Genomic DNA, 26,888 nt, shown 5'->3' on the forward strand with positions numbered 1-26,888 from the left:
TGGCTTTGTTTAATCCTATGGTACAAGGAGAAAGTGGTTCATTGCTACTCAAAGCATCACTTGGAGGTGGCCCTGCAAGACCATATTGAGGCAAAAACGTCCTAGTAGACAGAGCTCTGAGTAACACACCTGAACATCACCTTGGTAGGAGTGGGAGAAGCTTGAGGGAACTCTTAAGGTACTGTTTTTTCTTGTATACAGTGTAAAAAAGTGGTTTAGTTTCATTTTTTGCATTTATCTGTCCAGTTTTTCTGACACCATTTATTGAAGAGACATTACCTCATTCTATAGTCTTGCCTCCTTTGTCATAGATTAATTGGCCACATAGGCAGGGGTTTATTTCTGGACTCTATTCTGTTCTATTAATTTATGCATCTCTTTTTATGCTAGTACCATGCTGGCTTGATTACTATAACCTTGTAGTATAGGTTGATATCACATAGCATGATACCAACTTTGTTCTTGTTTCTCAAGATTGCTTTGGGCATTTTTTTTGTGTGTGGTTCCACATATATTTTAGGACTATTTGTTCTAGTTTTGTGAAACATGTTATTGGTATTTTGATAGGGACTGCACTGAATCTGTAGATTACTTTGGTCATTTTAACGATGTTAATTCTTTCTATCCATGAGCACAGTATATGCTTCCATTTATTTGTTTCTTCTTCAATGTCTTATGATTTTCTAAGTGTAAATCTGTTACCTTCTGTTTCAATTTATTTGTAGGTATTTTATTTTTTTGAAGTAATTGTCAATGGGATTGTTTCCTTAATTTCTCTGATAGTTATTAGTGAATAAAATTGTAACCAATTTGCATGAAATTTTTTCCACTCCTTTTAGTCTTTTGATCTGAAGTGGATCACTTGTAGGCAGCATAGATATGGGTCTTATTTTTTGAATCCATTCAGCTACCATGTATCTTTAGAGCATTTTGTCCATTCATTTAATCAAAAGTAATTATTGGTAGGTATGTGGTTATTGCCACTTTATTAGTTTGTTCCTTTCTCATTCTGTTGTTCTCTCTTGTAGATTGATGACTTCTATATAGTGTTTTGTTTGGATTCCTTTCTTTTTATTTTTTATATCCTACAGATTTTTGGTTTCTAGCTACCATGTGCTTTATCTACACCAAACTGTATTTATAAGTCTCTTTTAAGTTGATGGTTACTTAAGTTTGAACCCATTCTAAAATTACTACAACTTCATCTCCTCATTTTTGTCTTTACTGTTTACTTTTGTGTATCCCTTAACTTATTGTTATAATTACACATGATCTTCCTACTTTCATCTTTTAACCTTTCTACTAGCTTTGTAGTTGTTTGATTCATTGCTTTTACTAAGTGCTTGCAATTGTCAGTGAGAAATTTTTCTATGTTTTCTCATTCATATGTTTATTCTTTTTTTCTTAAAAGAGTCCTTTTAACATTTCTTGTAATAAGGGCTTAGTGGTGATAAACTCTATCTTACCTTCCATTTTAAATGACTGCCTTGCTGGGCAGAGTAGTCTTAGTTGTTTTGCCACTTGCACCTGGCTTTGAGGTTATACTCCATACTGACAGTTCTCAGAGTAAAAAAATACATTCTTGAGAAGAATCAGTCCTGCATTCTTGGCAATCTCTAGGTAATTACTTTTCCGAATAATGGATGTTAGGTGTTCTGGATGTGTAACCATTTTTTAGTCCTACAGGGGGTAATCAGAGAGTTAGATATATCTGGAGGTTTGATGTATATCTAGACATTGAGACACACTGAAAAGTTCAAAAGTTTAGGTTTACAGGCTAGTTAAAACAAGGAGTGAGTCATTTCCTCATATGCCAACCTACTTTTTTTAGTAACCTACCAGCTTGACTACAGTAATTCCATTTGATTTCCTCACAACCCACCTGTCAATATGAAAATCTTCAAATTACAGATGAATACTGACTTAAATGCACATAATACCAGTATCCTACACTGATGAGTCTGAATAGTAGTATAGTACAAAGATGACATGGACAGTAAGTCAGACATTTCCACCTGAGAACCCTGGGTCTTCCATGTCCTGCCTGGGTAACAAATCAATGATGTTTTAAGGGCCTGGTACATTGCCGAGCATATGATTAGCTCTTAGCAAACAGAGGCTGTTATAACGCTATCCTTTCAAGTAGAATCTTCATGTAATCTTTTCCTATTTGAAGTTTTTAATGAACTTAATATATTACATTTTTTTACTTCTTTTTTGAAATACTCTAGGTTTTAAAGCCAAGTCTAGTAAAGTGGAATAGATTAGCTAAAGTGAGAAAATTGTGAAGAACTGGATTCTTACTCCATCAATAATGGCTTTTAGGTTAATAAAGAATGGCTAATGCTATTTTCTGTTACTTCTTTCCAAATATCGTCATTACTAATTTTTGAGGCTAACATAAATATGTAAACTCACATTTTGCTCATTGCTTTCAGGTTTGGCAGTCTTATGATGTCATAATGTCTGTAAGACATATAGAGAATGGAGTTAACTTTTCAAAATTCATAAAAAATAGAGCCATAAAAAGTCTTTATATTTTGAGCATTTCATATTCTAAAATGACTATTATGTTAGAAATTAGTAAAAAGCTCAATGAATCTATAAACATCATTCATGCATTATAAATTAATTTCATCTGATCAGCTTCTTCTTTATTATTTTTTATTCTGACTTTGCTAAGGCTTTGGCTACTTAATATCTTACTGGTATCTGTGTACGACTATACCAAAGCAGAAAATATTTCACAAATATTAAGTTGTTAAATTTTGAGTATAGGGAGATTGAAGAGTTTATGTGAAATTGAAGTAGGGGATTTTCTATGAATTGCTCGTATTCGCATGCATAATTATCCAAGCATAAGAAATGTTTTACCTGTCTGCATCTAATATGTAATGAATTATTTCCTAATTTGAAGTATTTTAGTACTCATAACAAATATCAAACATAACTCCTTATTTTCTGTTAGCAGTGGCCTAATAAAACAACTACTGAATATATACTATGATGAAAATATTTCCAAACAATCTCATCTAGTATTACCAATGAGAATTAATAATTTTTTATGATGGGGGAATGTCACAATCATATTTGAGATTTAAGTGAGGGTGGTATTTGTGCATTATTATATATAAATCTCATTTTAAATAAAATCGCTATTTTGCTTAGATTTCAATATTAAAATTTGTACATTTTTACTTACCAAAGAAAATCTGTCTTAAGAGCAACTGCTAGATTTATAGAAAACCAAATTTATGTAAGTTAATATTTAATTTTGAGTTGTCATATACTTACTCTAAGACTAGAAATCTCAAAGTCACCTCTCTTTATTTCCTTATTTCCACATTATTCACACTATGACTACTTGTTATCCTAATATACAGTTTATATTAAACCATCATTCTTTTCACAACTGTTTAGTATTCAAAAACTCTTTAAATAACATACCAGTCTTTCTGGAATATGTCATTGCACCTTTCCATCTGTCTTTCTTATTTATATCTCCATACCTGTCTTATACTTTAGCCAGATACCAATTTGCCATTTTCTGAAATAATGGGCATATGGCACTTTTTAAAATCTGTGCTTTTTCTAAACCTCTTCCTTTTCTATCTGTTCAAATCTATTACATTCTAAGGTTGAACCCAAATGAATTCATTTCATCTTATTACTTGTGTATGTAGTATAATAATTCTGTCTGCTCTCTTTGAAATTAGCTATTTACTCCATTTGATTGAAGGTGACTTGAATACAAAGATTATATCTCATTTGTGTTTATGTGTCCATCCATGATCAAAAACATTTTTTTCTTACATAATTTGGATGTCAAGCAGATTCACTATATCTGTTGTAATTCCATTTACTGTTCAATGCAATAGAAATTTAATGACAGCTCTCAAATATTTATTGTATTTTGAAATCTTTGTAATAGAATGTATTTCTAAAGTTCAATGCTATATTAAGACAGTATCTGCAGATTCCCAGAATCCTGGTGAATACTAACACTGATTACATTTTAAATCTTGGTTAGGAATGTTATAAATTAGAATCATCAAGATTAAAATACTAAATCTTTAGTAAAAAATTTTTCTTTAAACATTAGCTAAGCTTGGGAAGAAATAAAAATTCATACTTACATCTTCAGAAATAACAATGAAATACAAATATTGTTTCTATATTGAAATACGTTTGATGTATATTACAAAACAAAATACCACTTTGTAACATTTTCTATGAATGGTATAAATTGATTGTAGCTGAATGTATACCATCAATAGAGAATGTGCTGTCAAACACAGACACAAGTGTGTAAAGGATGTGTATGTGGGAAAGCATTCAAGGCATTGGACAGGTTTCTATAAATATCTTCAAAAAAGAAAACTCCAATATCATAAGCATCTACTATTTTTGTCTTTAAAGAAAAAGATATTAACTTTTTTTGTATAATTAACCTTTTACCTTCATAAGCATACTATATTTCTTATATATTTTAAAAAAGTAAGTAGTAAAATTGTAAATTCTTGAGTTATTTATAGCACATAGAAATAACAGAATCTAAATCAGATTTTGAATAAGTTATAAAATTTTAAAGACTGGGAAAATAAAATGGACAACTCAAAAATTTAACTTATATAATCCTGAAAATATTGGAATTAACACAACAAACTAAGTTAGATGATTATAAAAATTAATGCATCACCAATAGACTGTTCTTAGAATTAAAATAGTAAATAGTGATGCTTGGTATGCAATTCAACAAACTAGCTTATCTGCGGAAAGTGTTTATTTTATAACTCACATAGAATTTCAGTTCAGTAAAATTCCATTTTGATTTTTTTTAGAATTTGTTATGATGGTGATACATACCTATCGTAATTATATAAAAATGTTAATAAAATTTTTAAATATGTAATATACAATCACTAATAAGTGATACTAAAAGGCTTTTAAATTAACATCTATAACATGCTGAGGCAATCTTCATTAGGTCAATGTTGCTGATCTTATAAAAGATGCCATCATTGAGTACCTGACACGCTATGCCACACTATCTGTAATTTTAACAGAAGTGCTGCTAAGTAGATCTAATGAAGTCTTGTGAGGTTCTGAAAATTTGTTCCACACAGCTAGTTACCTGGCTCAACTAGGATCCTTACCTAGGCTAGATGAGTTTAAAGTTGGATGGATACTAGACGTTTAAAAAGAATCCTCATAGTCTAGGTCAGTGACTTCCAAAGCTCGTTGTCTTAGATTCAGAAAGATGATTTAAAGAAGGATGGCTTCCTAGACCTGCCATCAACATACTGAATCAAAGTTTCAATGACTCAACATTAGTCATTTTTAAAATATCTTCCAAGTGACTTTGATAATCAGCAAGATATGAAAATCTAGGTAAAGATGGCAGCCAAGTACAATACAAAGATATTTTATTTCTGTCCTGTCATTTCAAATTTTTAGTCAAGTCACACAATATTTAATGAATTGCTCTGCAGTATTTACCTTTTCCATGTCTCCATTTGTTTCTTTGTGTAACTCCTGCTACTTACTGATGGCGCAATCCTGCAAATACTAACAAAAATGGTAGGCAATCACTCCCAAACCACCAACAGTGCTAAATGACTGCGGTATCATTTTTCTTAGTTTGCTTTTGAACTAGTGCCTCAAAAACACATAGCCTTGCCAGCTGTTCCTCATTCATGATGTATCTTGAGCATTCTTGTCATCGTTTGTCAATAATAATCCTCATTATGTTCCCTTAGACTACAAGAACATGTTGCCTTTTTCTCTAAATGTCAAACATGTATTTTAGTGACATTTTCTCCCTAGGACTCAGGTATCAGTCACCAAAGGCTAACTGAGTCAAAAAGTGATGTAAATGACACATGCTCTTTGGTACTCTATTATTTTCTTAACCCCGAGGATTTTTACCTCATACTAAATACTACACCTACCTTTCCGTAGGAATGAATTCTTTCCCAGAAGTTGACTGGATATCTTCTCTAAGTAGATCCCCAAAACAACTTCTCAACTAGTCTTGAAAAAATATCTAAAAATGACACAATATTATGGTGATCACAACAAAGTTATAAACTGTATGTGTATATATGCATATAGAGAATTCATAACTTTATATTATACAATTTATATATGTACACATTTACTAAATATTTAAATATTCTAGCTGTTTCAATTATTTTATTTTCCACCAAAAAAAAAGTGGTTACAAATCATCAAAATTTTATAGATGACATTAAGACACAGAAGTTAGGTAATTTGCCCAAGAAAAAATGTTAATATATGAAAGAACTAAGAATCTAGGTATTTTTGCTCCAGAGTTAATACTCTTTATGGTGGAAATATTCATATTGTTTGTCTTTGCCTTTTGTCTCCCTCCATATTAAATTGATATAGTCTTATATAAAATCGTTTAAATATGAACGAATAAGCCTAAAACTTCAAGGGAAGATGCATTACTATATAAATTGTTTAAATACATTAGCTCAAGGCTTTTTTTTTTTTACTTTAAGAAGTTTCTTAGAAAATGTCACATTGAGTAGAAGGTTTAGTCATTCTATTAAATCAATTAGTTACGTATATCATATCCACTCACTGTTTGGTACTATATGTGTTAGGTTAGTTTGTTAAAATAGGGAAGCAGAACAGAAAAATGAGATCCTGTTGGTGATCAGAAAGAGCTTTTTATCTAATTGGATGGGCTCAGTTTACATAGATTAGAGGGCAATAAAGTACTAAATTGTGATGTGCTGTACGCTAGTACTAAAAAAAAAAAGGGGGAAATTAATTTTAAACTACTGCCATCAATAAGAGATGTTACTTGAGCTCAACATGTTAAGGATATTTAGGACTTTAAAATCAGAGAAATGGGATGCAATTTTCTAGAATATTGTAGAATAGATAACTATAACATGTGGAAATAAATGGATCTAGTGCTAATTTCCAGGCAATGTTCAGTAATATAGAGTGATTTTTATCACAGACATATGGTAATTCATTCAGAAATACTGTTGACTGCTAGTTTTCATGAAGAGTCCTGAGAAGGGTCTATTTGCTGTTACTGCTGAAAGGTTTGACGTTTACTTTCTTTTCTAATGGTAATGTAAAATTATTTTTAGAAATTATTTAAACTTTTTATCCATAATGGACAAAGTAACCTGAATAGAAGGGAGAATCTCAATTATAAACAAATTCAACCCATGCTTACATAGCTGCAAAGGAATAGCTTAGGAGAAAATAAAATGGCATAAATATAAATGTATTATTTTCTATTCTCTATATACAAGCTTTGAAATATTTTTGATGATAAAGGTACTTACATTCCAGTTATGAACATTTTTCTCAATCTTACAGTGGGAGTCCAAGGACCTACATAATTTCAGCTATAATTTTAAGGAAAAAAATAGAAGCAAATTTCTAACTTCAGTTTTATAATTACATATAGGTCATGCATACAGAGTAATTTAAATTTTCACTCATCATCTAAAAAAGTGACATTATGAAAACAGTCTTACTGTTTATTGGATCAAAACTAGTTTGCTCTACATACACTGTAGAGGAAAGAAAAAGTAATCAAATCAGTGTAATAAAGATATATTCTAATAGAATGATTAAAGATTTACTACTCAACAGTTGATAAATGTGACATTTAAACAGCTGCCAAGCTTTATCTTCAAAAAGGATAATTGCATGGTTCTATCCTTTACATAAAGATCTAACCTTATGTCAGTAATAGATATTGTGAAGACTGATTTATACATTTGTTATTTAGACCTCAGATATCAAAGTTACAATGAATCAAAAACATTTCTACGAAAATGTATACAGATATTTCAAGCTTGAGAGAGGAAAATAGCACATAATTGTAGTGTTCACTCGTGCCCAAAACGATTGGAAAAGATGATTCAAAAAAAGAAAATTCAGAGGAAAATAACAAAAAGCCAAACAATATTCCTCATCTAACAACAACAAAAAAACCCCTTTTTACTTAAGTTATAAAAATAAATTCCATAGAAAAAAAACAAATATAGTAAACCTAGATCTAGAAAATAGTACATTATGAAAGACATATACAGATGCATTCGCTTTGTTCAAATAATTCTCACAACAAATATTTATTGCATATGCTCTGTTGCAACCCTGAGCCATGTTTAGGGGTTAGAAAAACAAAGATAAAAACATTCTTGAAGAGCTAACAGCATGCTGTGGGAAACAGTTATATGAGTGTTATGAAATGGTGTACAAGTATAATAATAGAGATATACATAAGGTTTGATGAAAATACTAAAAATAGGTAACTTACTCCAAGATTTTTGGCAGCGTGTGGGGTATGGAGGTGGGAGAAAGTTGGTAGATAGTAGTTTGGAAGGCACCCTGGAGAGTGGTTACTAAGCTGAGTATAAAAGAATCGTAACTAGAGAATTATCTGTGTGCTGTAAGGACATTCTAGGCAAAGGGGGTGCCACGAGCACTGGCATGAATATAAGCATTGTGTATTTGGGGAAATATAATTGTTTTTGGTATTTCTATAACACCCATTTGAATGACAGAGTAGGACCAGATATTGGAGAAATAAAAAGCAATGAAAACATAAAAATGTATAAAAATTATGTCAAAAGAAATATGAACTATTCCAACTGCTCTGACACCAACTAATATACTACAACTCAATTCTGACACTAACCACCTGAAATCAGCACAGACCCCACAGGTTTAGGGCAAAGTCTTCCACAAAACTCTCACTTTGGATACTAGCTGCAAATCTTGGGCGTGCCTCAGGCTACCCCACTTCTGACCAACTAGCTACAAACTTGAGGCTTCTCATGATCAATCACATCAGGTTTAATTATTTACTAGAATGAGCCACAGAATACAGGAAAGTACTATGATTATAATTGCAGATTTATTACAACATATACACATAGGGTATATTCCGGAGGGAACACAGTCTCGGTGCCCTCTCCTGTAATCAGGGAGTACCACTCTCCTGGAATATGAGTGTGTTCCCCAACCAAGAAGGTCCACTAGGCTTAGGATTTCATTACATAGGCATAACTGATTAAATCACATGCCATGCATTTGAACTCAATCTTCAGGTCCCCTCCTGTTCCAGGAATTTGGGCTAGATCAAAGTCTCAAGCCACTAATCATGTGTTTGTTCTTTCTGGTGACCAGCCCTCATCCTGACACTATCTACCGTCCTAATGAGGAACTTTCAACATTTATCAAAACTTGGTTAATAGTGTTTCATCTATACCCCTTTCTTCTTCTCCCACATTTTGGAGCAGATAGTAGATATCATCACATTTTATTTGTAAATATTTTGAAAGGTTTTCAATTGTAATTTGGCTTTACTCTTAGTCACAGACATCATTGAAGAATAAATACCAAGATTGAAATGAAATACATAATAGAAAACAAGGTCATATTAACTCTATGTGAAAATTTAAACAAGCTACTTTCAAATTAAGAAAAATGAAGAATCTATAATCTTTATATTAGAATAAAAATGCTTAGGTATTATCATGAAATGTTAATCCAGTTTATAGTCAATAAGACTACTGTATATATTTTTGAATCCCGTACCTATAAAAGCAGATAAAATATTTAATACACACAATGGATTTTCCAGCTTAGCATATAGAATGTATACAGTTTATGTGAAAGTAGTAGTCAGGGAAGGGCCTATGCAAACCCTGCAAAAAATAGTACTTTGGGCATCCACTGATTAAAAATTAAAACAAAGTTTGCTCTTTAGAAGTGATACAACTTAAACTACCACAAAATGCAAAGGGCTGCAAAAATGTATACCATTCCAACAACATATAAGTTGTTACATTGAAAAGAATATAACAGAAAATTATAAAAAATAATTGCTAATTGATCATAAAAGCAAATCTTTCAATTTTTTATCTTAAACTGTTAGTAAATTTCAATCTGTAAGTTATTGTATATCTGGACTCTAAACCTACCATATGACATTTTAAAATTTGTGGATAATTTTATTACACATCATAACCTTCTGTTAAATGGAGATAAATGTTTATTACTCTAAAATAAAGAACTGTGCTAAAAGTATTTCCTCATTATGTTAATACTCAAAATTCTTAATTTTAAACCAAAGAGAGTCCTTAGAAAAGAGAAATTTGGGAAATCCTGTCCAGTTAGTAGGTATTTCTGTCAGTCAGGGGTCAATTAGAGATGGGTCACTAAGAATGGTATATGACAAATTATTATAAGAATGTTTAATTGTGGGAGTGTTTAAACAGTTAATCTATAACTACTGTGTCTGGTATTGAGTCTAAAGTGAAGAGAGCAAGGACTACTTAATGATATATAAATATATAGTATAAGAGAAAGCAAAGGTTAACTGAAACTTATAAAAATGGACTGAAACCTATGAACATGAACTGGAAAAACGTATTCATCTCTTAACTCCTCCAATTGTCCAATTTCAATTATATACATGATTTATACAGAAGAGGCTGGTTCTATCTGTTAAGAGCATAAACACATACCAGGACCAGGCAACAGAGTAGCTAGAAAAGGAGATACAGGAGATGCTGAAGGTGGTGGAATCCTAGTTACTGGTTCATGCTAACCAGCGGAGTCAGCAGATTCAAGGTAACATGCATGAGCCATAATTATATTTGATCCGATCCTGACCCCCACACTCAACTAGCTATCGGTCATTTCCACCTTCTAAATCCTGCACATAATTTTCTCTTATGACCAACATTAGCCCAGATCACTGAGGGAAAAAAAAAAATTCTGGAAAACATTGTTCTTAGATTAGTTGGCAAAGTAGAAAGCTATCAAGGTTCGTTTCTTGCCATCTTACAATTCACATGCATCCTTTATTGACTACATATAAGTTTCAAAATCATGCTTCTTCATAACATGATTCAGCTGTCCCTGTACAACTGAAAACACACTATCTTTGTAAACACATTTACAAAGTCTTTACATTTGTCTTTGCTTGATACTCATTCTTATTTGGGATAGTCATACTCTCTCTTTAATGTTCTGTAAACTAAATATTGAGATATAAATTTAGCTACAACACATGGTATATTTATTGATAAGAAAACAGGAGAAGGGAAGGAAAAATGCTTAAATTGCATACAATTACATTCCTTATTGAAATAAAAACAAAACACTCATAACTATGATAGACTTCAATTCAGCAATAAGTCATGGAGACATAAGTGGTATTTTCCACTACTTTTTCCCACTACCATTTTGTATTCCTTTTGCTTTCAGCAATTGTCTCAGCTGGTTGTGATTTCTTATCTGGTTAAATAGGAAAAACTTTTATTTCTAAAATGTTTGGGTCATTAAACATCCTGACTTTATTGGATTAATGTGATGTCCCATGAACATTATTCACAGACATTGGGGTACCACAGGAGCCCCAGAAAGCCAAACATCCTATTCTTTACATTCTATTTTCTAGTAGTATCACAGTTTATTTTATACTCAGGATCAATCACCCCAGCCAGTAAAGAGATGTTATTTCCTTTGTGGTCTTAAATTTCATTTCCTGGAAATGTAACATACAAGTACCTCAAACAAGAACAACAAAACAGTATATTTCCTTTCTTCTGAAAACACCCTAAATATGAGTAAGGAAACATCACTGATAAAGTTAACAGTCCTGTTTTCCTTCTTTCTTTCTTCCTTATTTGCTATGGTCTGAATGTTTGTGTACTTCCAAAATTTATATGTTGAAATCTTATGTCCAATGTGATAGGAGAACAGGACTTTGAGATGTGACTAAGTCATGAAGGTAGAACCCTCATGAATGAGAATAATGCCTTTATAAAACAACAGACCTGGAGAGCTCCTCTGTGACTTCTACCATGTGAGAATACAAGAAGTCTGAGAGCCTGAAGAATACCCTCCCCTGGCCATGCTGGCACCCTGATGTTGGACTTCAAGTCTCCAGAACTGTGAGAAATAAATTTCTGTTGTTTGTAAGCCCAGTCTCTGGTTATTTTGTTATAGTGGCCAGAACTAAGATACTACTACAAAATCCAATGAAGTTATTGAACATATTTAAAGTCAGCATGTTAACACGTTTTATCATTAATTAGTAAATATTTCTCTAGTGTCGAATGGACTGACAATGATATAGACATTGGGAATCCAGCAATGTATAAAACAGGCATATTTTGCCGTCTTGGCACATATATTGTCTTTCTTGATCTGATCACATGTCAAATGATTTTGTACTTCACTCTACTTCAGACACTCAGACACATTAATCCTTTAAATCTTTTCATGATCATTAACAGCCACTTCTTCCTTAAACTAATCTCAAGTCTGTCACTATCTGATTAACATCTATTTTCTAGCTAACCATATTACTTCAATTACAACAGTCTTTCTAATCCACCATAATGTACAACCAATTAATACTTTCATCTGTTTATGGTCTCAGAATAACGTTATGTATGCCTTTTTCCCCCAAAACCTGATATATTCCATGATCAATTATAGTAGTCATTTTGCTGCAAATACTCATTCTCTTTCAACTCTCATTTTTTCACAGTTATATAGCTAAACTCTAACCCTGGCCCAGACTCTAATTTGCTGAATATGGCTAAAGAAAAATTAATCTTACTAAATTTAAATTCATGATCAATGATTTCACTTGAATACTCCCTGCTACTCCACTGACAGAATAGAGAGAATACCCACACGCTCCTATACTTTTCCTTAATTGTGACCATGAACTATACCCTATGTTCTCGTGTTAATAAACCACCAGACTCATTTCTAGATTAACACTTACACACTCAGTTCCATATCCTCAGTGCTGCTTTAAGTCATTGTTTCAAAATGTCTCCTTTTGTCTCTTGTATTGTTTTCTTTGCTACTGAATCTATACCTACAATATAAAACCACCTTCTTATTCTCCTATTAAACAAAACCATAAGGCTCTGCTCAATATCATCCATCCATTAATTTGTTTCTACCTCTCTCCCATTGCAACAAAACTTCATAATTATACATACTTCAGATGTAATCCTCTATTTTCCTTCCTCTCTTTCTCTCTTAAATCCACCGCAGTCCGGTTTTTGCCACCATCATCATGACATCAAAACATGTTTAGTCAAGGTGTGAAGACCACCAGTGATTTCTAAGTTGTCAAATATAATAGTCAATTCTTTGTTCTCATCCTAAAACATAGAAGCATCTGACATAATTGATCACCCTGTCTCTGGAAGCATTTTCTTCCCTAGGCTTCCAAGGATCTTCCTTGATTTGGCACCTACCTCACTGACTGCTGCTGCTGAATTTCTTTCTCCTCAGATCTATGTGTACAGATCTTGTAATACTCCAGATATCCATCTTTGAAATCATATTTTTGGCTTATATGCACTCTCTCAGGAATTTCATTACATTTCATGTTCTAAGAATATTCCTATACCACTTAATGCAAGTCACCAAAATATTGACATAAATGTGAGCTATACCTATGTTTAACAAAGAAGAATGAAAACAAGAAAAATAACAATTTTCTAATCTGCTTATTCCAGTGTGGTGTCATCGGTGGCTGGAGCCTATCCCAGCAGCTCAGGACACAAGGTGGAAGCCAACCCTATACAGGCCCTTCCATCGCAGGGCGCACTCATACTCACACCCACACTCAGACTGGGGCAATTTAAATTTGCAATCCCCTTGGGTGCACATCTTCGGAATGTGGGAGCAAACTGGAGAAGCTAGAGAAAACCCAAGCAGATATGGGAGACTGTGGGAGCTCCACATAGGCAGTGGCTCCCACCAGGAATCAACTGTTTTCTCATCAATGTTATTACAAACATTATTATTCAAAGACCTGCTCTATCACACTCTGTATCATTGTGAAACAAGTTTTTGTCATTCGCATGTTTTGAAATCAATTCATGATGATACAGGCACATAAGATTCATTCATTTTTAATTACTTTGAAGTGACAAAATGTCATAAAAGCAGTTTTAAATAGAAGGAAAAAATTTAGTCAAGATTAAATTAGATGCTATAAATTTTCTATTTTTTAACTTATAGAACAGAAAATATGATTAAATTTTCTAGCAGTAAAAATATAAATACTAATTCAATAAAATATTGTCTAAATCACTAAGCATTTGTTATTTTTTTTGTTGCTTTTACCTCTAAATTAAGTTCTGAAATTTTTTCAACAAATGCCCTATTATGTCATATCCTGTAACATAGAAGTAAACATAACATTTTCTGCATAATAGGTTGATGACAAAAACATCACAGCATAGTAATTCATTCTTTAAAATTGAGGCAAGGTAGTCTAATTTCGAGCATCACCATTCTAGCTTAGTCTTTAGTTTTGAAAATAGTTGATAAAATACTTTATGAAGTGAAGAAATCAACTAAAATTAGTAGCAACATAAAGATCTCTACTGAAATCAATGGTTATGTAAGTAATGTTAGAAATTTACTTATGAAATATAATTTATAAAAGATTTCTCTTTGAAGCTCATAGTTAAATATGAGGATATATTTTTTGAAATATTTTTAGATCTGTTTCAAAAGCATTGCTTTGTGATGGTTTAAAACGTACACAAAATATATTGAAATTGCTTTTAAATATTTGCTTAACTTCAGGAAAAAGTGCTGTCTATGAAACAGGGTCAATATGAACAGTCAACTTTTTCCCCCAAACATAAGATATGATATGGAAAACAATCTATAGGAAAAGGTCTTCTTTTTTGTAAAGATATCACACTGAAATAAAATGCTTCTTCTTTCCCCTACATGTTCTTTGTGAACATAAGTCAGTTTTATCACTGCATTTGAGTAGAAGGAACTCTCCTATGCAAATTAATAGACTTGATCCTGGGCCTCCTCTACCCAATATTTAAAAGAGATGGCTAAAATCTGGAGATTTATTTAGACACAAATAGCATTCCTATATTTGAGGCAATATCTAGATATTGGAACTGTCTATAAATAAACTCTTTTTACCAGTACGTGAACTATAACAATACAAAGCCGTTTTGGTGTTTACCATATAGTTTTAGTATGAAAAATCAAAGTAACACATCATGTTCTTTTCTAGGAAAGCATCATTATTAAGGACACAATTTCAGAAAAGCTTCTAATGATGAAGTTGTTCCACATTAAATTTCTAAGTGTTTTCAATTACAACCAATCTTTGTGTTTAACAAATTTGTGAGGCAATGTAGGCACCATTGATTGCTATCTTATGAATAAAAATTCACATAACTTCATTGATAGTTTGACTATGTGGCTGGTTAAATATGGAGACACATTATCTGCCATTAAGAGGTTGAGTATACAAAGTGGTATGATGGGACCTGCTTGTACCAGGCTCACGACAATAGATTTTTCACACCTTTCCAACTCTGTTTGGTGATATAATTTTGTAGCTCTAATTCTCACTTGTGAGAATGTCTACAGCAAAGAAACTGGGAAACGCTACATATCAGGGTCTTTTATTTATGTTTTTTGAGACAATTTACCAGCACACCATTGGTGTCCTTCTTTTGAATCAAATTTGGCTCTGAGATTTCTTTGACCAATAATTTTGGCAGAAGTGATGCTATGTCAGTTTCTTGGCCTAGTTTTTCAGAAACTGAACTCTACTTCTTGCCTCTTAGAATATCTGCTCTTGGAAAATGCCCAAGCAATCAGGAAAGATGCCCACAAGGACAAGAACTGAAACTCCCAGCTGACAGCTGCCATTAACTTGCCAGCCACCTTCAGAGGGATCCTTCAGCTGTAGTCAACTCATTGCAACTGACAACACATAAAACACAAATGAATGCCCCCACCAAGCCTGGCCCAAATTGTAGATTTGTGAGAAAGACACATTATTGTTTGAGTTTTAAGTCACTACATTTTGGTGTTTATAATGATATAATAGACAACTAGAACTCAAAGACATCATTTGAAAGCAGCCGATCTAGGACTAGAACCCCAGTTTACAAGCACCTTAGTTCTTTCAACATCATGCTTCTTCCCTTTTTTCATACTCCCATAGTAGTAGTAGAAAATGAAAATATATATCTTATCCCGAGGAATGTAGAGAAAACCCAAAAGTAGCTTAACTACTATTTTTCTAATAGCATTTGATAGATACGTCTAGTCACTTGTGAAATCACTATTATTGAATCAGTGGTTTGAGTATATAATAATTGATTTCTTTTTTATTGTAAATTTCCTTATAATAAGCATAAAATTTGAAAGCCAAAGTCATTGTTCTTTGATTTATGCTTAAAATTGGCATCTGTTTTATTTGCTGACTACCATAAATATCATGAATGATAATACTGAAAGAATTGGCAGGAAACTGAATAAATGAATCACTTTAAGTCAAATTATAGTAACAAAAAATTAACTGTAGGATAATAGGTTATCTTTCTTATCGGGACATCTGGAAACATTTTTTAATAATGTTTAAACAAAGAAATCATGCGAAAATCATATTGTTCATTATTGGCTTAAAGTGTTAGTAATCATAGACATTTCCAGAATTACACTATTTAAAACCTGCTATTAGTGAGTAAAAAATAAAAGCACAAATCAAAACATTAAACCTGCTTTCCAACATGACTGATTCGGATCTTGATTATCTCTCACCATAAATATTATTTCTTAAATGGTTCTGCTATCCTCCTTTTCTAGACATTAGTTAAAAAGATATATCTATAAAGCAAGTAAATAAGTTTATGCATAAAATCATTCTCAAAGAGTGAATACTAAATCCTTGTACTCTATGTAAATCCTCACTGATCAAATCTCAAAATTTTATTCTGCTTAAACCAGATTACTCTCTTTCTCTAGTATTTCCTACACATATTCTCATCCCTATAACTTTGACCTTTGAAAGTCCCTAATATCTTTGAAAGCCTTTAATTTCCATCTGTCCATGGTGAAGTTCAAGTCAAATGTTAAAACCCAGTTCAAAAAGCACATATGAAATATTCTCAACTATCCTCACCTAAAATAATGGCTCATGTCCCTATATTCACATTTCTCTATTATAGCACTTTACATGAGCTAACATTTTATCTCTATAAAAGCACATTCATACTGCTAATAATTTTCCAGTTCCCAATTTGACCTTTATTAGTACTATGTTTTAATTTAGTATATGGCTAAACAGAATCACTTTCCATCCCTTTGTAGATTGATGTGATTGTATAATGAAGTCTTTTCCAATTGTTTTAAGGATAGGCCTTTCCCTTAAAAATAAGACTTTGGTTTTTTTTTAACTTTTCCCCTTCCATGCATTTGAACTTGGTGCTGGAGAACCAAGTGTGACAAGAGCCCTGATCCCTTGATGATCAAGGGGAACAAAGCTGCCTACCTACACTGGACCACAAGCCTATCTCACTGGTACGTGAGAAACACATATATAATACTACCAAAATCTAGTCTGCATGTCCTATAACTAATACACTAATGTGCTAGTCTCTAAACTTTTGAGTGTAGAAATTGAGGACTGGCTGCCTTTTATTCTATATCTCCTATACCTAGAATGAGGCTTTACAAACACTAAGAGTCATTTACTAAAATGATCATTACTTGTCAAACTAAAAATATAAAATTAAGTATTCATTATATTAATGAGTAAATCAATATATTCCAGAAATAGAATATATATGTAAAAGGAAACACTGGCTAAGAGGATAAAAAGAGCAGAAAAGAAAGACTTCACGAAGCATCTGCACCTCAGTTATAGTAATGCTATGTGCATAAAGAAACCTCTTTTAAATGATCCACAAAGCAAATGATATTTCTATAGTAAATATCACAAAGACCAAAGGAAATTTAAATCTAATTCGGAATTATTCCATAAAGGTCAGTAAGAAGTAGGGGAAAAAAGAACATCAGATGATAAAAATTTTCAATAATGTCCTCATCAGAAAGGCCAATCAAAGTTATTTCCCTACTATCTGTGAAAAAAGATAAAACTTTTCAATTAAGAATTGTTGGGTAGTATTAAAGAGAGAATAGTTTGCCTTGAGCAATTGCTTTTTAACAGAAAACCCTCAAATCATTTTACCTTAATTTATGCTGAATATAAGAACCAGGATTTAAAAAAAAAAAAAAGATTTTGCTATAAGCCCTTTTGCCCAGGTAATACCCCCATTCATGCAAAGCTTCTGTCATCTTGTAACCAGAAAGGTTGAAGTCCTACTGAAGGCTGTCTCTGCAGTTTTATTATTAAATATAATTCTGAGTTATAGAGCTCTCACAGCTCCTGTACAAGCTAGGAAAAAATATGCAATTCAACAAAATATTCTGTATAAATTCAGGTGGACCATGGGCATCCTGGACTCATGTAAAATCCCTAAATAAATGATAACAAAAAAATTACCATGAAGGAATTCTTCATTTTTGTTTCAAATATTCTGGCCTAAATATAAATAGTTGATGAATTTCATGTAGCTAGTTGAAGGATTACATAGTATATCTGATTTCTGCTATATTTAGGTAACTGGCCCATTGTATGTTATAGGAGCCACAAATGCTGGGTGGAGGGGAGAGTTCCTTGTATAATGGGGTGAATACGGGTGAGAATTGGGATGAATATTTCTGAGCAGCATGAAAAAAAGGTTGCTGGGTGTCACTTTGCAGGAATGAACAAGTACAGTGCTCATCCTTAGAGGTAGTAGAGTCAGAACACAAGAGACTATTATGAGGAAAATATCTCAGAGGTGAACAGAAAGACAACAGTATACAATAAAATAAAGTTTAAAAGAAAGTGGAATTGCTTTCTCATATTTGTGAACATAACATGAAGCTTTATATGTGGCAGGCAATAAGAATTTTAGTGGATATCAACATCTTTAAGATGGGCAGTCAGAAATCACTCCTTTGGCATATAATAGCAGTGGTGTCATTTGGATATCAGAAGTCTCAATAATAAATTACTTTAGGGACTAGATGAGGGAAGATAGAATTTGCTAAACAGTGGAAACTAACAATGTTATGTCAGTTCATCTTAGACACCCAATAGGACCTTCTAAATATCACACAAATACTTGGGAAAAGAACATGAAGTCTGACTTAAAAAGTCCATGAAATTAAAATGTGAGATACTCTCTTGCCTTGTTAAACATGAGAAATAGGCATTTCTATATACTGTTGAAATGAATACAAATTTTTACAAATGTATACAAAATTATTGACTATTTTTATAAAAAAAACTTGGAAATATTCTTGCAGTAATTCTAGTGAAGGAAATGTATTCTAAAGGGATATTCACAGAACAAAGATTTATTTATGAAAGTATTAACTAAGAAAACATTTTAAAAATTGGTTAATAAGAGATGGCATATTTATTTATAGGATACACACAACCATTGTGAACTATATGTGATTTTGCATGGTATTTACTGATGTGGAAAATATACAATATTAAAAGGAAAAGTAAATTTCTTGGAGCATATGTAGTAGTAATGATCTCAATTTCTATAAAACAATAAATGAATCAAGGTTCTTACTCCTCACTTTGAGAAGATCAATGTTGTTGAAGTATCTAACATTGATTTTTTGAGCCCAGAGAAAAGACATTTGGCAAGTTAGGATAACATTTTTTTTTTTTTTTTGAGTTAAGAAATCATAATAGAATGGCTAGTACTTGAGCTTTGCCATAGAAAATTTATTGTTATTGAAAAAGCAAGTCTTGGACCAGAATTATTTTTAAACAGGACACCCTAATCTTGTGGATATATATTTGGGAAAAGTGTGTGTGTGTGTATTAATATGCACTCAAATACTATTTCATTGGAAAGAAAGAATTTTAGTGGTATCAAATGTGATTTAGAATAACACTGGGGGAGAGAACTCATTTTTGGTCTAAGAAACTATATTGAAACTATCAGCAAAATTTAATGGTCATAACATGTAAGCGAGAACATCATATAGATATCACCTGTTTTCAATAATAATGTTGTGTGGTAGTAAAAGCAGTAATGAAAGTAGAGAAGGGAGTCTGACTGATGGATAATTGCATCTTAAAGTTTTATCAGCTGGACCCAATAAAGCCACCAACTCCTTGGATTCAGTAAGTAACAGGATTTTGATTTTGCATCTTTTTAAACTTGCCAATGGAGTAGACACTATACGAGAATATTCTCCACATAGGCAAATAGAATAGAAATATGATATTGTGACTTTGTATTTTATATATATTATTAAAATATTAAAATACAGCTGAACACTTACACAAAATGGTATGATAATAATTCCACTACTTTATATTAACTCTGGAGAGTGGGTGCAGTGGGTAAGACCAAAATCAGAAGAACCACTTAGGATATTTCTACAACAATTATATTTAAGTATAGAGAGGAAAGTCTTGACCTTGAGCAGTTAATACAAAAGTGGAAATTAAGGAAACTTAGGGATAGATAATTCATTAAACATAAGTAAAACATGATCCAAAATATCAACCGGGGGTAAAGCAGATCAAATTTATGGTAGCTGAAGGAAACTGGACATTGGGTAGTAAACACTCAATAGAATATACAGTTGTCAAATTATAATGTACACCTGAAAATTACATAATTGTATTAACCAATGTTACCGCAATAAACTTAATTTAAAAAAATAATTTTTTTTAAAGATAATTCTTTGGTATAGTTCTTGAAATAATTTAAATTTAGCTGAGTATATCAAATTTTTTGTTAAAGGTAGTTTATCATTTATAATTTGTTATACACTTGGTATACATTTATTGAACTTCTCCATGGTATTAAATAAAGCTAAATGTGAAGCAAAAAAAAAATATCAACCAGTTTGTTAGGTTGAAAAATAAATGGATGACAATAACACAAGCTCAAAAATACAGAATTGTTTAAGCCTAGATAGACACGATTGATCCAGTTTTGGAGTTCATTCAATTTGGTATATCTATAGGATGTCTAGGTGAAGAGGTGTAGAAGAAAAGCAAACACATGATCATATATATAAATCTCAACCTCAAGTGTTGTCCTCAAAGTCTGATCTTAAAATACCAGGTTTGGGAATCAACATATACAAGGTCATTGATCCCACAGAATAAGCAAGTTTGTGAAATAAGAAGAGCAATAGGTCTAGAAAATTTTGTAAAACACAAATATGTAAAATGTGGCAAGAGATAAATGTGCTCATAAAAACATAGTAAAAATAGCAATGAGGTAACACAGGTATAAATGGATAGTGTTTCAATAGTATCAAATTAAGTTTACTTCATTAAATTTGGGAATTAGGAATTCCTTGGTGACCTTCATAAAATAATAGTGCTTTTAGCTGAATGCTGAGAACAGTAGCTAGACTGCAGTGGTTTGCATAGTGAATGGGAGGTGCAGAAGTGAACAAAGAAAGTCAAAGCTATTCCTTTGAGAATTCTGGAAAAGAAATGGAAGACAGTGACTTTGAAGTAGCTGAAAGAAAGGTCTGTGTTAGTGTATCAAAGTCATTTTTAATCCTGTGCCTAAAGATTCCTCTTTAAAGTATATTTAATAGTCTGGATGTTGGTAAAAGTGGAAACATGGTAAGGATTATTCTTTGTGTTTGAAAAATCAAGGCCTTTGATAAGACTTTTAATTCTGTGATTTTTGCTTATGGTTATAAATGTAGTTATATTACATATATTCTCTTGAATCAGAAATATAGGATCTTAAAAGATTTTGGAGGATGTATGGAAATCAACTGGATTCCTCAACATCCTTATAATTATTTTAATGTATAGTTTCTCAATATTCAGGAATTATATTAACAATATTTGACCCCAGGGCGACACTGTCATCGGCTATCAGAGATAGGCACTAACTGGTGAGACATGGAAAGGGACCAATCCAGAGTGGACGATAGCCAAAAACAACCATTTCAGTCAACGGTGTTTCAGAAAGGGAATGCAGTAAAGGGTAGATGGGTAGGTAGTTATATCCTCTATAGAGAATTTATAAACAATGAAATAGAATAAAAACAGCTATACATTTTATCATCACCATATATCAAGAATTCTAAACAATGTCTGTCATAAAGCACTCCTTCATTCCTTGCTAGACTGCTTTAAATCCCACGATTTGCCACTCTGCAGGTATGTATCAATTATTAGCCCTGTTAACCAATAAATGTAAACTATTCATAAGCATGCATTATGTTTCTGGCATCTCTCTGCTGCATACAGATACACAAATTTGTATTCTGAAAACATTGATCCATTTCAGGTTCCTGAAAATTAAGTGGAAGGGTAAGTAATAATTCTGTGCCTGGTTAATAATACCCAGAAACTACATGTTCCAACTATGCAAACTTTATTCCATCTAAGTGAATTAAGTATTATAATAATGTCTATTTTATGCACAGAACAGACTAAAATTCAAAAGTTAAGTGACCTGCTAGAAGACAAAGTATTTTCTTTTTCCTACATTAGTTCTTAAAATGCTTAAAGTATTATGACAAATTTCCTAATTTAAAATTTTCTCAAGCTGTTCACGGACACATAGGTATAATGCAAATTGCCTTCCCCCCCCCTTATAGAATATTGAAAGAAACAGATTAGTATTTAAATTAAGCAAAATATGCTTCATGGAACAAGTTCATATGAAAGCATTTGATGTGAGCACTTTCAGTGGTGCAAGAAATTTACTCGAAAGTGTAAGAACTGAGGCTATGAGAAATGGGTTTCCTCTTAACAGCCAGCCCTGCCTCGATCCAACACTTGAGAGTCCTTTCACAGTGTCATATTGCCGCTCCCTGTAAGAAGAGAGGAAGAAAATTTTTCACCAAAAAAAAAAAAAAAAAAAAAAAAAGAGGGAAAAGGTATATATAGTACTGATGTCAAGGAGAACTACTAAATGCATTAAATTCGTCATGCAATTCGTTCTAAATAACTGCACTTTGAAAATGACATTCTAAATTGATATCCTAAAAGGTATAGTGCCTGCAAAAGTCTCTATAATGTATGCCATTAGAGTACAACATTTCAAACCAATTATTTCATTAACTGCATTATTATTATATGTGGGACAGATTTTCTTTGGTGAGTGAATAGAGATGCAGATCAGTTTTGGTAATAGAGGCAGGGTGTGAGTAAGAGCTTTATGCACCAGTAGTTCTGTAACTGTTAGCAAACTAAAAGGCAAATTAGGAACTGAAGGTGATGTAGGATTACAGTGTGACTTAAAGAGTCTAGCAGCTTTATCACCTATCACCTAATATGCAAAGCCAAGATTCAGTTTAAATACATTAAAACATTAAATAACATTCTGACCTTTTCAGTTTCACTATGTGGAGATTACAGAGAGTTTAGTTGTAATGTATAATTTACATGGTTTTGTCTATTTATACTTGATATTTACATACAAAATTATTTTAACTGCACAGAGCACACAGAAAGTTTGCAAGCCATATTCAAATTTTACTTTAAAGCATAAGTATTTAATATAGAATACTTTTGCTTCATATTAATATTCTTTCTAAGCAGAGATCATTTTTCTTGCAACATATCTATACTTAGTTGTGTAATGTGAAGGAAAATGAGAGATATTAACTTATTTGACAGTTGAGCAGCTATTAGATATTCTGATCAAGTCAATGGCCAACTGTGCTCAGAAGAGGAGCCTGACTATTAAAAAGCAATTAATAGTAATGTTTGGAAAATGCTCTCTTTAATGAAAAAGCTGATGATTTATAACAGGTGAAATCGTTAAAAGATAAATAACTAGTTTACTGAAGAACAAGAAGAAAAATAATTGCGAGAATTGGTTTCCTAATTTTGATAGACTTAGTGTTCTTCACTTTCACAAAACTTAATAAAAGTTCAAACTTGAGAACTACTTTCTCAATAGAATTCAGAACATCAGTAAGTGAAAATTTTTATTTGAACAAAATTCAATGATATCACAATAAAAGAATATATAACATTTTTCAATTATATAGAGTTGGTTACCCACTTACAGATGCAGAGACATATTCATGCATGGACACATAAACACACCATACAGAATACAGATTATGAAGAAATACACTAAAGCAGAGGTTTTATGATCACAGGTGTTATTACCATCCTCTGTTTGTATGTTTTCTATAAAACTTATATAACAATTGTTTGACCATGTTATTTATAAATTATTCAATCAGAAAAGTGCCCATTCAGAGCCAAGAAAATACATATTTGTGGTGGAATGGATTTGGAAGTTCAATAATCGAGGACTGAAATTACAGCTCCTTAACATCTTTAACTATGTGATAATGGTCAAATGACTCAACAATATTTTCTCTGCTTATTTTTCTGGAAAATATAAATATGTGAAACATTCGAATAAGAATTACAAATAATTATGTGAAATTCACAACATAAATTCTAATATATGGTGCTCCAAATGACACCCCTTTCCTTGTTTTCATTCTTTTAGGAGTTTGATATTTGTTTTGAAATATCCTTTTGTCTCTTAATAAACTGTTCTTAGGATGAGCAGCTATTATTTCAACAAATCTCTGGTTTTAAATAAAGATGTTGGATAAAAACATCATTACATAAGATTATTCTTCTGGTTTGTCAAATTCTGGTACACTGAGTGTTTTAGGGTCTAAATCTTTAAGAAATCTTTTAGAAAATATTTATGGGACTTTTTCTTTTTAAAGAAATGATTTTCTTCTCTGAAGAGGTTAAAATATCCGAGCAAAATCACACAACAAACCCAACACTTTAAATCTTCCCTGCTAATTTCCTTTCCTATTGACAATTAGGTAGTAGTGTTTTGATTAAATATGTACACAGGGATGGAAGAGCATAGCATAGGAAATGCAGTCAGCAGTAATGTGATGGCAATGTGTAGCGCCAGAAAGGTTAGAGAGAGTTTCATAAACTATATAAATGTCTCACCAATGTACTGTATACTTGAAATTAAACGCTAAAAGAAAAAAAATGTAAACATTATCTTTAACTTTGTTAAAGATCATTATTCTTATCTACTATTTTATAACTAAAATCAACTGCAATTTCGTTTTCTGGTAAAAAAAAAAAAATAGAATGTAGAAAGCTTTCTCAGAACTGAGAAACTAATTTACCTGAGTTTGCTATATTCTCGAGTATTCTGAAATTTTTAAAAAATTGCCTTAATTGACATTGAAATAAGTTTTGCTTCAATTTATCTTATAATTTTGTAGGTAATAAAAGTTAGGTTATATGGATTGAGGACAAAAATAAGATAAGCCAACGGATATAATAGTAGAGATGAATATCATGAGGAAAATGTTAAAGAAATGAAAATATTGCAGACCATAATTTATTAAAGCACCAATATGTATAATCCTATTTTTCAGATGTACATATGTGTTCACACTCAGAGTAGATGATTAAAAGGACCAGAGACTTCCACAAATAGCTCTCCATTCTCTAACTACTGAAATTACTTGTAATGAACATTATGGGAAAAAAATCTTCTCATTTAATTTCTGCAAGCAGCCCCAAAATTCTCTAGCAGAGATGATATATCATATCAACTACAGGATAAACTTTTATACATCCTCGAGCCATGTCCTAGGATTAGCCCAAGAACTATTCTCAGATGACCCTTAAGAACTGCCAGATCGTGACATTAAAAAACAGTGACTATTAGCCTGAGGGTTGCAGTTGCAATTTCCTTCCTTCTGTTAATGTCAAAGCTACAAAGTCTGCTTGAGGGAAGAGATGCATAACTTTCATTTCTGACTTCCTAAAATTATTTTTTTTCTGAGAAGTTATCCTTATAGATCACCAACAGTCAAAATTCTGTTCTTTAAGAAGACCTCAAAACCAGGTGGAATAAATATAGAATAAATGTGTGGTCTTTAAAGCAATATGTTTAGAAAGTTATAAAAACAGAAGCATGTAAGAATAAACACATTGGGTCTCAGTTGAAGAGGTAAATAGGTATTTTATTAAAAGTCACCTGAATATAAGGACTGTTTTACTTCATTGTTTTTCTCTGCCTTTCAACAAATGAATTTCTTTATCAATATCTCCAGTCATAATGGCCATCCATATATTAAAAAAAAACAACAGTAAAATATGAAAAAAATCCAGTTTTGATACTAATTTTGGAGAAGGTGAGTCAATATTATTTACATGTATTTACATTCAGCAGATAGAGCCAGTATCTTACTTTGCTGGGAATATACATTCCACCCAAAAAGAAATGTACAATTCTTGTCAGAATTAGGACGGAGTATTTTGCATTTTTATAACAGGTTAAATTAAATTTATATATTTGTAAACACTATTTAAGATTAATTGTAATAGTTTTACATTGTGGATAAGGCTGATAATATGGCAGTAATTGCTACATTATTAATAATATTTTATACTTATATTCATAAATATTATATTTTGTTTTCTAGAATATATTCATGTACAACACAAATTTCATAACACATACTATATAAAATTACTTTTACCCAAATATTTGGCAATAGGTATATTTGAAATATAAAAGCAAGAATATAAGAACTTCTGGTTTAGATATTTCGATTATAGAGCACAAATACATTCATGTCTGATGAATGAGCATTTCTTGACCACTTAGGCCCAGTATACTCTATTAAGAATACAAAGCTGGGAAAAGAGTTTCCTGACTTTAAGAAATGCACTTTCTCTAAGCTTCTTTTATAGCGGGACTGATTCCATTCATGAGGGCTCTGACTTCATGACCTAATCACCTAATACCATCACACTGGGCATTAGATTTCAACATTTGAAGTTTTAAGGGGCATAAATATTCAATTCATTGTAGTATTCTCTTGCACTTTTGCAATCAACTTTCTTGAATAATATCATGAACCATTTTTTTCATATTATATCCATTGAGCACTTGACATCTCATATATCACTAAAAATTAAATATGTAACG

General features: G+C 31.8%; 1 long non-coding RNA gene across 1 annotated transcript in view; it reads right to left on the minus strand.

Moving 5' to 3' along the window:
- Positions 1 to 576: 576 nt before the first annotated feature.
- Positions 577 to 26,888, minus strand: part of LOC107519606 — a 209,431-nt gene continuing 183,119 nt past the window's right edge. The window contains exon 3 of the long non-coding RNA XR_001599131.2: positions 577 to 6,046. This is a non-coding gene — a long non-coding RNA (uncharacterized LOC107519606). The remainder of the gene's footprint in view (positions 6,047 to 26,888) is intronic.

This window comes from Rousettus aegyptiacus, unplaced genomic scaffold, assembly GCF_014176215.1.
Source record: "Rousettus aegyptiacus isolate mRouAeg1 unplaced genomic scaffold, mRouAeg1.p scaffold_m13_p_11, whole genome shotgun sequence".
In the NCBI taxonomy this organism is placed as follows: Eukaryota; Metazoa; Chordata; class Mammalia; order Chiroptera; family Pteropodidae; genus Rousettus; species Rousettus aegyptiacus.